General features: G+C 25.7%; 1 protein-coding gene across 3 annotated transcripts in view; it reads left to right on the top strand.

The window, feature by feature from the left end:
- The window catches only part of LOC129608336 (1-phosphatidylinositol 4,5-bisphosphate phosphodiesterase classes I and II), a 285,565-nt gene that overhangs the window by 32,629 nt on the left and 238,313 nt on the right, over window positions 1-14,623 (top strand). The window lies entirely within an intron of this gene.

Below are 14,623 nucleotides of genomic sequence, written 5' to 3'. Positions count from 1 at the left end.
CTGATCTCGTTGAGTCATCCAGACTTAAAGCTGGTGGTTGAAGTACTCACTTGACATTGTCTCTCAATTGTTCACCTGAAAAGAATCAGCAAGGCGAAAAATGAAATGTCTAGTCATTGCTTCGAAGAGGATAAGACGGCAGAGCATCCGCTGTTGGCCGCTTAAAACTAAGATGCTTCCAGTTAACCTTTGTTACCCCAAGGGACGTTATAGTGAAATTCATTAGCGGCCTAGAAAAAAAAATAAAATTTAATTTGTATTTAAAATCTCAATGAAAAACATATTAGAAGATATTTAATGTATCATACATAATCTAGCATTTACCGTATAAAAAAAAACATTTTTAAATAGTTGTAAGTTTGATAAAATGTTGGAATAGCTTAATGTATAACTATATAAAATTACTCATATATGTATGTACAAAACTAATGAAGTTAATAAAAGAAATATTTTTTAAAAATGAGAAGATTGCAAGCAAATGAGAAATATTTAACAAATCTAATTACAATAAAAATTTTTTAAGGAGTAACTAGATGGTAAAAGAATAAGGACATTAATATTAAAATTTGTGTGTATGTATTTAAATATTGGACACGTTTTATTTTCAATATAAAAATTTTTAAGAATTACAAATGCAATTTTGTATTATTTTTTCTGAAAAACAATTTGAAGAAATAAATTTAAGAAATAAATCATGGATAAAAATTAAATTTGAAAAAAAAAGATTTTTAATCTTTTTTTTTATTTTTGAGGAAATCGATTAGAAGTACTTGGAATTTTAGATGATTTGTGTATTTTTCTAAAACTTACAATTTATATTCTAGCCAAACAAAGGAAAAAATTAAAAAAAAAAAACAACAATTTTTAGAAAATTTTCATTCTTTGTTTTCGAAGTTCAGATGTTCGAAATTGCATTATAGTTACCATTGAAATTTTCCAGTAGTTTACATATGCTGTAAATTTCGATTGAAAGTAACAAATGAAGTTTTCTCCTAATTACTTAGCTCCTAATATTCAACCTGTTTCTACATTGGATTTATTCCTCACATTCGCTATACAAAAACTTTCATTTAAAACAATTCATCTAACGAAAAATGCTTTTCCTTGACAAATGATGAGCTGCATTTTCGTTGAAAATTCGGTATGTCAGATTTGCGGTAACCATAGCAGCTTCGTTATTACATGTATAAAATTGTATTTAAATTTTTGTTGGCCATTGTTTTTGATTTTTTTTAAAATCTGCAGATTGTAGAGTACGTACCTTTTTATATGTACATATGTGCGTGTTTATTCATAAGATGATTCATAAGAATATCTTTATTTTTTATACACTTTAATACTCGTTTCTTCACTTTTTTGTTATGTGAAAAAAAAAATTCGTCATAAAACCATCATCAACCTTGAAGAATCAGTTGGCTTTGAATTTAATCCAAAACAAGTGTTCATTCGCATAAATTTGACTTTATTTTTAGGAATAAAATGAATTGTTCTAACTTAAAACAAAATTATAAAGATTTGTTTTCTTTTCCTTCTTTTTCTATTTTCTTTGTCGCACATGTACAATATAAGTGTATATAAGTAGGCAGTAGTGGATGGGAGAGAAAAAGAAAAAGTGAGAAATTCAATTCAGAAAAATTAAAAGAAAAAAAAATCTTCTTTCTAACTTTTTGTTTTGTATGTGTGCTGGTATGTACGTATGTATATATGTATATTTGTAATTCAAAAATAAAAAAAAATTAGAAAAAAAAACAAGAACAATTCTAAAATTATAATGTTCCTTTTAAACATAATAGATTAAATATATAAGTGTATTTGAAACAGAAAAATGAGAAAAAAAAATTAAAGAGAAAGGAAACGAGAAAAAGCGCTTTTCCATTGAGATTCACAGTTTTGGATAAGAGTAGAATGTCAAAAACAAAGGAAAAAACTTTTTTTTTTCTATCTTTTTGATTTGATTCCTTACTCCTCGTCCGTCTTTTTTTCATTCTGGGACTCTATACAAGTGATAAGAAAAAAACAACAAAAATATTTCTTCCTTCTGAAAATCCTGAATTCTTAGTCATTTTTTTTTCTCTTTCATTTTTATCTCATTCTTCTTTAATGTTCTTTCCTTTTTTTTCTTGCCTTATGTCAATTTTCTTGTTATTTTATTTGTGCTTTATTTCAAATTTAGTCCTTTAAAAACAAAAAAAAAAGTATCAAGAAAACTAAATCAAAAACTCATTCATCTTTGTTTCTTTCATTCTTATGTTCGGAATAATGTTCGGTCATTTAGTAAATATTCTTTGTTTTTTTTTTTTTTATTTTTTGAGTTGTTATTAAAGTTCTTTGATTTAACAAAAATTTTTATTTTTATTTTTATCTTAATCAAGGAAAATTATTTAGGAACACCGAAATCAGAGCATTGTTGTGACGTAAAGGCTCTTATTTTATAATGAAAATATTTTAAAATTTTATTAATTTAAAATTGTTTTAATCAATTTTTGCTAATAACTACGTTAACGTTCCGTTAATAAATATGTAATACTCCGGGCTACTTGCTGATTCTGATGTAGGTGGTCGGAAATTGAGGATTTGAATGAACCGGAAGAGCTGATGAGCTGGCTCGTATCCGAGTGGTAGCTCCATTTATTGAGCTTGGGCTTTATTTTGGGGTGGTGAGGGGGAACGATCCTTCAGTACTCGGATGGAATCAAAACTGGTTAAGTTAACGGAGTCAAGAGTGGCTAATGGGAAATTTATTGATAGAGATATCTGGCACGTTTCAGGAAATGATTCCAGACTTGAAGGTGGTAATTGCAGTACTTACTTGATAATATCTTACCTGCATATACAGCAGTGAAAATTTTTCGCAGTTTTTTCTGGATTGTTTTTTATGTAAGAATATATAGCCATCTGACGGAATAAGGTACAACAAATTTCTTCCAACTATTTCATTAAAAGAAACACAAGAAATATTCCTAAAAGTACGATATAAAAATCCAATGTAAGTTACTCGTAATTTCTATAGGTTAATCGGATTGCCTATGATTTTATTATTTTTTAATTACATGGGACGTTGTATAGCAGCCGGACGTTTATATATTAGTTTTAAAATATTTAATGATTGCATTTCTATTCCTTGTGTGTTCTCTCAAAAAACAAAATATTTCCTTTTTCTTGTCGTTTTTATTCTATTACTAAAAATAATAGAATTTCAAAATGATTTCCGTCATATTACGCACGAATAATAAATTTTACCCATTGTACATAATTGCAGTTAATTTTATTTTTTGACAATTTTCCCCATGACACATACATATGCCGGCATAAATAAATTTGTGAATGTGTATGTATGTACATTGTAAGAATTTTAATAAGTTTTCTAAAAAAAATACCAAAAAAATTTACTTTATGAGAATCAAATTTCAATGAAAAATAGCAAAGAAAACAAAAAATTAATTTTTGAAATATTTTGAAGAAAATAATTTTTTTTTGTTTTTTTTTGAATAAAAACAGAAATGGATTAAAAGTTTATTTGTTTGCTAACTTTTATACTGTTACGAGTATACACACACTTGTTTGTACTGAAAGAAATAATAAATTTTGTTTTTCAAAAAAAAAAAACAGAGAATTGAATTTTTCTTTTCCTAATTTTCAAGTGAAATTTTATGAATGTACACAAAAGTAATCCTTTAATTATTTAAGAGTAGAATTTATAAAAAATTGGGTTATAATTGAGGAAAAAATAAAATTACTTGAAATTTTATAGAACAGTTATTGTTATAGCACTGAATTTATTTATGTATATTGGGGTACGTATAAGTGCTTTCATTTCTTAACAACAAATTTTTACAAATTGCATATAATAAGGCGTCAAAAGACTTCGTCACTATTATTCTAACAATTGTAAAAATTTCTGTTGTTTTCTTAACAACCATTTTTAATTTTTTTTGTTTTTGTTTTTATTAAAAAGATGGTCAAAATGGCACCATATTTCCTTTCTTTTTATTTTTTTTCTGTTTGTTTTATTACCATAATATAAAAGCGTGGAATACCTCATTGTAAATCCGTTGAGATTTTATTGCTTTTCTTGTTTCATTTTGTTTTTTTTTTTATGTTTATTTTATTGTATTGTGTATTAAGCACTTTGCCAAAATTCTGTCATTGCTATAACTGTGAAATTGTTATACTTACATGTATATGTGTATACACATACTGTTGTACGTATTCATTTAATCTTCTATACTTTTGTGTATACATGTATGTTATATTATATTAAGTGAAATATGAATATTATTCTGGTATTTTCTTTAGTTTTATTTAAAATTTTCAGATTATGAAATTTCGAAAAAAAGATTCTATTATTTAATTATTTTTAACACTACTGTTATGAATAATTGTAAATATATCTATATACACTTATACATAATAATGAAATTGGATGAAGTTGAATTTTCAGTTTGAATAGTAGAGATAAATATGTTTTTGTTATTTTGTAAAAATTAAATTAAAATATTTATAAAAATTTTATAACTAATTTCATTCATGAATTACTCCTCTTATATATTTATAACAAGTAGTTAGATATTTAAATAACAGAAGTGAGAGCATATTATCATTTGAAATATAGTGTTTTTATTCAAATCAGTGCGATATTATAATAAAAATGATAAAAAAATTTTGCATTTCATTTAAAAAATTAAACTGATAATGTAATAGGATTATTGTAGTATATGTAAATATATAAATATATTTGTAGAAGGTATTAATTTGTACAGTTAATTAAAATTGGATTTGAACAAATTTACTGTTTTGAAGAAGATTATTATGGCGATGATAAATAATTATCCAATTAACTTCAATACTCGTATAAGAATGTAAGTAGTTGATTGTGTCAACACTATGTCTGTATAAATTATATACCATTCCGGCCAAAATTTGATGTTTATGAAACATTTTAGGTTTACTTTAAATTTGATCAACGCAGCTAAAACATTTGAGATATGGTTGAACTATTTTTGAACTTATATGAGAAGATACTATATAAAGACTCAGATAATATTAATTGTTGTAACATAATTTTAAATTGTTATGAGATGATTACTTCAACAAATTCAAGTATTTATCGGTTTGACTTTGTTTAATCTATTGTGTATGAGAATAATAATTCGGTTTATATATATAAAAGTAAGTGTCATGAAATTGGGACTAATGCAAATTAAATATATGGGGTCATTCAAAAGATACCCTTTGATGTTGTTTTATGAGTAATATATGTAAAAATTTAGATTTTTTTAATTGCAGTATTTTAAGTAAAAATATAGCTCATTACATTATTTATTACGAAGGGTTGCAAAAAGGCTGAATATTTCCGGATGTTTGCCGAAATATCGGAGTGGTGAGGAGCTTGCAACATGTGTTCTGCTTTTATTCCGCTCTAATGTGAAGGACAAGACATTTTTTTAAAGAATATCCGTTTGATGGTTTCAAGAAGATTTTGCGCGCACCCGTATCTGCTGAACTTTGTCAAAGGATTTGGTTAGATTTAGCGGTGAGAATTGTGTCGTAGAGGAATCTTGAGGAATAGTGCATGGTGGATGTATTGAGGGTAGTGCTTTCCAGATAAACCAAAAAAAAAAACTAAATATACATTTCTAATGTATATGTTTGGGTAAAGGCTCATAAGTATCTGCAACAAGTCAACAAATATGACATTAAAAGTCTACATTTTAAAATCACAAAAAATTTTTCACTTGACACGATTTCTGTTGAAAAATTTTTCTTTTACAAAATAAAAAGCAACCAATCAAAAATAAATTGATATATTTTGTTTTTTGGGTTCAGTATAACAGTAATTTGAAAAAAAAAAAAAATTTTTTTTTTTTTTTTTTTGTAGAAAGTTTACAAAATTTTCCAATATTGTTTTTTTTTTTGATATTTTATGTAAGGGATCGAATCTATTACAGATATGTGTATATGTTTAAATTTTATATTTCATAACTATTTCAATATAACATAAATTCAATATCACATATGTGTATTATACATATATATTTTATACATAAACAAATAAACACATATTTTACCCAATAAACACAAAAATAAACATGAAAAATCGTAAAGGTATATTTGAAAAACAACAACATTAATAACGTGAAGGAGTTCATGTAGAAGTTTTCCGTGACTTGAAAAAAAAAAACTTTATTTTAAACTAAATAAAAAAAAAAATAACCACTTTACAGAGGATTTACAAATATTCCATTTTAGTAATGAATAGGTGGGTGTTGGTTTTATATGTGTATACAAGCATGGATGTGTGTAATATGGAAATATTAAATATTTTTACTATATATAGTAAATGTTCTAATTAAGAATAAAGTTTTTGCAGTTAAATACATACATATACAGTTAATAAATTTACATATTCTATATAGATATATGTACATATATATGCATAAACGTTACATATATAAAATAAAATTTCAAAGTTATATTTGGTTAAACTTTCACATATAAATTGGTTTGTTTGGTTACCTTATAAGTTTTGAAAACCGTCAAAAGTTATTTAACTATATTTTTATTTAATTTAAATAATAATAATAAAAAAAAAGAGGAAAACTTTTGAAGGATGTTTATTTTTAAGGATAAAATTATGAATATAAAATAATTTACTGATTTTATAAGTTATTTATGTATATTAGGGCATATACGTATACATATACTTTCGCACATAAATGTAAATTTAATATTTTTCCACAAAAACCATAAAATGTCTTAGAAAATTTTGTTTTTCGTATAATGTAAATCTAGTATAGATGGAAAATATATTTATAGAATATGTGAAATTTTGGTTTCTAAAATTAACTAAAATTACATATTTGCATATATCAATATTTCAGTATTTCATTATGAATTTAGTATAACGAATTTTAATATGAGATTTTTACTTTATCATGAAATACATAATAATTTCATTTATGAATAAAAATATATACAGAAAAATATTATTAGTTTATGGATTAGTGGTAATTTTAAATTATTTTTATAGAATTTTATAGTGTAGTTTCCTTTAATTCATTCTAAATTATCATTAATTTAGAATATGATACAATTTTAATTATAAAAATGAGAGAAAATTAAAATGTTAACCATACAAACTCTTCTCTTAAATCGTTGTAATATATTATTTAATTATTTTTTAAGATATTTAATGTAAGGACTTACTAAGTCACAGACATCACAACGTGTAACTTATAATATTTCTCAGTAAAACCGGGTAAGGTCCCTAGCATTCACAAAAATCTATAGCATACTGATGAAACAGGCAAATTTCAAAAAAACTCTCTCTGAAGTTCGCTTAGCGTACGATGTAATTTTTTTGCGGCATGTTTTTGACAAGTTCACCAATCAGATAAATCCTATTCGAATTTTTATTCCAGAGACGATGTTCATGCGTCGGCGAGATACCGGGTTTTTGAGAAGATGCAAATCTAGCTTTGGTCACAATTTCTTTGCCTTGTTTTGTTCTATTGCTGTATTGCGCAACAACTGTTTGTGCATGTTTAAAGGCATTCCGAAGTTCTCCTTTTCAGGAAGAATCACGAGTGTTTTTCTATGAATCGCAAGTTCATCTATATTACAGTTTCCCGGAACGTAAATATTGTGTTTTTATAGATTTTTAATTTCATAATTTTTGTAATTTCTGATAGTTTATCGGAGATAATTATCGAAACCAAATTCTTAATGGCATACATTGAAAATCAAGATCGGCTAATAAAAAATACGAAAAATTTTAAATTTATTTTCCATTTATTAGTTCTCGTCAGGCTGATTTCCACTTTGTTAATATTTTCATTAAGCTACTTTGCATTTCTCGAACTGTAGATCATACTTATTCTTGCTATAACCTTAATTTACACATATCTAGTAAAATATTCAATAAATATTGAAAAGCACATATTAACACAAACATATCTTAAATTTTTATTTATTTTAATCACTTACATATTTTAATCAAATTCACCTTAAATTTTCAATTCTTCCATATAGAGATTTTCGTTGCTTTATCGTAACACTCTAAAGTTATAGGTACACTACATACATAAACGTGTTACAATAATATGAAGCGTTAAAAGTTACACATTTTATTTGAAATCTTTATTGTCCTGCCAGAATAAAATATACTTCAAAAATAAACTTAAAGGATAATGTAAAGTTTAAAATACTGAAAAGAAAAGAAAAAACAAAAAAAAAAATTAGTTTTATTTTTTATTTCAAAAAAAAAAAAAAAAAAAAACAAAAAACTTTTTAGTGCTCACTCTGACATTTATGTCGGATGGAAGGTATTTAAAATTATTCTAGAAAAAAAAAAATAAATAAAAAAGAAATAAAGTTTAACTTTTATTTCAAAAAATAAAAAGAAAACAACAAACCGAGAAAAACAAAAAAGTTGAAAATGTAAAAAAAAAAAACACGAAACAATGAGAGAATTTTTAAGCGATTTTCCTTTTTTCGACATTATTTTTTTGTTGTTTTTGTTTTTTCTTTGGAAATAACTTTTTGAAAAACCGGAAGGAAGTTACCTTATAAATTATTCCTGGTTTTTGTTTCCACAAAAATATGGATTTTTGCTTACTCATATATACTTACATAAATTATATAAAAATAATAATTGTAGGTATATAAAATAAATAATTATATACATACATATATATAAATATAAGTGTGTACAGTTATTAGTTTGAAAAATTATAAAAAAATTATTCTGTTTGTTTCTGGTATTCTTCTTTTACTTTAAGAAACCTTAATATTGAAAGGGTTTAGTGGGAATTTGCAACAGGAAACAAGAAAAATGTGAATGAGAGTGAGAGAGAGAGAAAAAATTGAAATAAATATAAGAGATATGTATACAGTAAATACGTTCTTAATCGCTGTATACTTATAAAATAAGTACTCAAATAATAACCTTTTCTAAATTTTTCGATTTTGATTGTCATATTTTTGAATTTTTCATATGAAAATGATTGTACATATAATAATTGAGATTGAATTATGTAGGTTTAAAAGTGTGATATTGGTAATTAATTACTTATGATAGTAACTATAGTTACTTTCGGGTATATTTTTATCTAATTGATTACTTATTTTAAGATTTTCAATTAAATTTTGTGGAAATTGTGCTATAATATTTTGTATAGTAGATTCGTGCCTTATTTGTTAATATTATAATCCAGAGTAGATTTTTGTAGAGATAATAACTGGTTATTGTATTTGTGCAAGCATATGACAAGGCTGCGATATGACAATTTCACCTGCAACAGGACCATTTTACATGTAGAGCAGAAGTGTCCTGTTTCAACTAGAAATTTCTACTGGAATATCTACTAGAATTGTACTCATTCTCGAACTGTAAGAAAGTTTTTAAAATTAGTTCCATTTTTTGTAGATTTTACGTATATGACAAACTAAATATTCTTTATATAACAAGGTTAATAATATTTTATATAACAACTTATTCATCTTAATTATAAATTTTCTTGTCTTGGAGCCCTTTTGCAGAATCATACCGCATACGATTTGTGGCGAATTATGTAATCTTTCGGGATTTCGGCAGACCGGGTAGCTTCTAGATGACTACGACCAGGGCGCTTTAAGAAGATCATAGGGTTAGGCAGGAACCATGTTAGAATTCCCAACAATGTCTCGACGGAGCATTTCATGTCTTTGGGTCGCCTTAGAAGCCTGAACCTAGATAGTGGGGAGACTTGAAAATTTTGTGAAGATGATAAGATGACCTTAATGCACCTTCTTGGAGATTATGGGGATCTCACTAGCAGGAGGAGTACGTACTCACTTCGATGTTATGTATATAGACGACTGCCATATCTAGTGGGAGGGCACTGTTACTCAATGTGTACAATCTAAAATCTAGTTAGAAAGTTTCCTTGGACAAGGATAAAAGTAACTATATTCTTATAGTTGCCTTTATCATATATTTATTTTTCTTGTAAAAGTTAAAAAAAAATTGATTTGGGTTCTTTTTTTCATTTTTTGGTAAAAAAAAATCAACTTCTATGTTAACTTATTTTTCAGTCTTTATTTGAAAGATAAAGTTAACACTTGTTTGTTTTTTCTTTGTTCTTTCTATTTTGCCGAATTTTTATAAAAAAAGTTGCTTATATTTTAGAAAAATTAAGACAAAAGTTATTTTATTTGAAAATATAAGCTATAAAATTTTTATTAAATGTTTGTTATTGTTATAATGGACGATTTTTTAAAAGTTTGGTTTTCTAACTTAAAGAAATGTACAGAAAATTTCAAAACTTGATTGTAAATTTTGTTAAGAACTGATAAATCAACCTTTGTCATTTAGTGTTTAAATATAATTTCATTTAAAGATTGTTGTTTGTTTAAAGTGATGCGTTGTTGAATTTGAGCTTCGGATTCGGGTAGTTACAAACACAGAACCCAATTTCGTGAACCGTGATTTCAAGTAAACTCAAACAGAGTAGCCGAAATTTTGTAAATCACACCATCTTGGCAGACAAATCAAAATGATTGTACTGCTGCTCGGGCGTCAGTCCTTTTTAACATTGAAATGATTAATCATACTAAAATGATTCAAAACCGGCAACTGTAGCGAATAAGGTCTTAACTATAAGAAATAAAACCTAAACAACAAGAAAATCATCCCGTATTTTACAAGTCCAGGAAGCGTCATGAAGATTTTTGATTTTTAATTGAAACTGGTTAGATTTAAGAGGAATCGTAAATAACCTAAAAAATATATCGTTTTTATCCAATAACCTAAAAATATATCCTGTTAGTCAAATTACTAAATTGGACCTGGAATAATTCAAATAAAGTTAAATAATATTTGTTTTAGATATTTAGTTATTGATTTATTCTTTCATAGCTGGTAGTTCAAGTTCAAAAAAACTGTCAAGAGAAAAACAGATAATTTTATTGCTTTTTTTACCGACCGCATTGCATACAATAAGGGAGGGTATGTGAAAGTAACAAATTTGGTGTATCGAGTTTAGGGTGGAAATGGAATTCTCCATGGTACGTAACCGTAAATAAACTATTTTTAGTGAGATGTCAGTGTGTGGATGTGTTTACCTACTGATCTATGTGGGCACGCGTGTATCTCAATTTTATATTTGGATTTATTTTGCCTATGTCACAGATTGATAAATTTTTGAAATTTATTAGGATTTGAGATCTGAAACCTTTTCCCGGGCGATTTTAGATTTTTGTCCAGATAAAGAGAAATAACATAGAAAGTGTTAAAATAATGAGCCCATATTTTTTTTGGAAAAATCATGGGTCGGAAACTACAGAGGCCGATTTTACATTTTTTACTCTATCTACGTAACTAATTGGGGAAATTTCTTGAAATTTAGTATTTCAATTCTGTTTGCTACCGAAATTAACTGCGGAACTTTTCAGAGAATTCAGACGGACAAAGCGAAACTCTAAACTTTAAAATTGGAAAGAAATGTTTAAAATACAGTTTCATAATCTTTTGTAATCCTTTCCGTAAACTAGACAATTGATATTGCGATCGGTTACATGCTGACCACATCAGATTTTTTCTAAATGTTTTTGTTTTTTGTATACTTACTTTTTTTATGAAAAAATTTCATTGCTTAATTTTTTGTAATATTTCAAATAAGTCATCTGTCAATCATGTCGCATGTTAAACAATATAATTGAATTTTATATTTTGTTTTGGTGGGAAAATATGAAATTTTTTTAAATGATATTTTGACAATTGATTTTTCTCTCCCTGTTGTTGTTGTTGTTGTTGTTTTCCTTGTCATTTTTAAATTGAAAAATTTGAACAATTAAATATGAGTTATACAACATAATAATTAAAATAATATTTTAATAAAAATAGTGTGCAAGTGCTATTAGAATTGTAAATAAGATTTTTAATATTATAAGAATTTGGTAAAGTGCAAAAATTTGTTATACATACCTAGTATACTAACCCTATGCGCTCTCAAAGACTGCAAATCGATCAACATCAATCTAGCTTTATACGAAGGCAATCTAAAAGGATCAGGCCAGCACAAATCCCTCACAGCAAAACGCAAAAATTTCTTTTGAAAAAATTCAATACGAGAAATATCTACAACACGAAAGGGCGCCCAAACATGAAAAGCATACTCAAGAATTGACTTAACAAAGGACACATACAAATGCTTCGCAACATACGGAACATCAAAAAAGTTTTCATTGATAAGGAATGTTCTTATGTCATTTAGACGTTCTTATGTGGAATCTAGTAAATCCGTCAAAATTGTTATCAAAGGCACATGTAAAAATCGCAAATTTTCAAATTTGTTTGGCATTAAAATTCCAATAAATACAAATTACTGATATAAATGTTAAATAATTTATTGGTTTGACACACACACACACTGAATACGATTCGGAGTATTTTGGAAAGAAATTGTAAAATATGAATATCTTAGTATTTATTGCTAAGTTCAGCATGTTGGAATAGATTCCTAATACTAAAATTCTTACTAATTTCTGTAAAAATAATTTTAAAATACTTAAGCAACACAAAATTTATTCAAGTACAATTTTGTTCAATGACAGATGAAAATTTTTCTAATAAATCTTTTAAAAATTCTTTCCAGATTTCCTCTTTTATATTTTCAGAATAAATTTTTAAATTATTATTAAATTTTATGAATTCATCATTTTTACTATTTGGTTTCTGTTCAAATAATTCAATTATTGCTTTTATTATACAAATTGCCTGATTAATTAAATTTATACTTTGTTCACTAATAGTTTTTAATTGATTTATTTTCAATTTAATCGTTTTATAAATTTCGATAATTTCTTCACAAATTTCATTTGACTCCTCAAAATTTTCATAAGCATTTTTAAATAATTCTTTAGTTTCATTTTTCATATCACGTAGTAGCTCTAATGATGTGTTCTCCTTAAAATGTTTAACATAAAGTTGTTCATAATAATCTTCAATTTTATTATTAAAGTTCATAACTAAGTGTTTATGGGGAAGAACATCTAAATTCTTAAAAATAATTGAATGATCTTCATTTGTTACGTGGCTCGTATTATTTTTGCATGTGTCATGCTCCTGTAATTTTACTACTTGTTTTGGATTTTTCGGCATTTCGGGTAATGGAGAACAAATTAACTTTAGAGGCTCTGTTATAATTTTGTCTATACCCAAATTTTCAGAATTCATTAAGTCATTTTCTTTTGCCTCATAACAATTCCCACTTATTTCATTTATTAATTTTGAATATTCAATTGAGTCATTTTGTTTTTCAATTAGAAATGATTGTTCTTGTAAAATATTAGTTGATAAATTTTCTATATTATTAATAGAATGCATTAATGTCGAATCATTGTGATTCAAATTTTGGTCGCCTCTTACGATATCTAACAGACTTAAATTTAAAGATCGATTTTTATGTTCTTGAATAGAATTATCAGAGATTGATTTAAAAAATTTTTCACAGATAATATTTTTACCATGATCTTCATTCAGATTTTCATCAATTCTAAGTTCATCAATAATACATTTTGATTTCTCCTCAATCTTACTGTAGGAACTTTGAATTTTTTTCGCAGCATTCCTTTTTTGTTTGTCAACTGCTTTATAAAATTTTTTCAATTTTAATGAAATATTAGCTGTTTTAAATGACAGTGGATTTTTTGAATCATGAATTTTTCTCTTTGTATTTCTTGAAGATTTTGGTGCATCTTTTAAAATATTAGTCAGGGAATAAACGTTATGCTCTTCCTGGTTTCCTCTAAAGAATTTTTGTACTGTTCTTTCTGCTGAATCTGATATTATTTTACAATTTTCATTTATGATTTCACGTTGATTTTGTGTAAATTTTTTAAAATTTTCTGGTTTATTTAATATTGTCTTTATACCAACTAAACCATGGTTTTCAACATATTCATTAACTGTTTTAGTCAAATGATTTTCATCTTCTATAAAAGAGTTTCCATTATTTTTAGTATTTGCATCTTCTGATATATTTTTCCGTAATGGTTTAGTCAAAGATGAAAAACAAAGTTTCAGATTTTTACGTTTTTTTCTAATTTTTTTTCTCATTTTTTCACTTGTTTCAGCATTTTGGTTGTAAAAATTGTGTTTTTTATCAATTCAATTTAATTTTCAATTTATTGTAAAAAACATATTGGAAATTGAAATTATTTGACATTAAGTTTCCTGAAATTATTATTTTTTATGACTAGATTTATAAGGATACTCGATAATAATGTGAAAAAAAATTATTGAATTTTTAATTTAAAAGTTTTAAACAAAAATGAAACTTTTTATTAATTTTTTTAGTTTGAAGTTGATTTCACATTGAATTTTTTACTTTTCTCTGATTACACTTGATTGTTACCTAAATGAGAACATTTTATTGCCAGGATAGCATTGTTATACAATATTTAATTTCATAAAAACAGTTATATTGGAAGTTACGACTAAGAGTGAATTATAATAAAAACTAGCGTGAATTATGTAGGATTTGTAAAGGGTACTTCGGAAGGTGGGGTGATCTTAATTGAAATTATTTTTCTCCTCGAAGTAGATTGTAACCCTACGACTTTTTAGGCAGACGCTCCACCC

This window comes from Condylostylus longicornis, unplaced genomic scaffold (assembly GCF_029603195.1).
Source record: "Condylostylus longicornis isolate FDR11 unplaced genomic scaffold, ASM2960319v2 ptg000031l, whole genome shotgun sequence".
NCBI classification, from domain to species: Eukaryota; Metazoa; Arthropoda; class Insecta; order Diptera; family Dolichopodidae; genus Condylostylus; species Condylostylus longicornis.
This window is presented reverse-complemented; position numbering and strand designations above follow the sequence as displayed.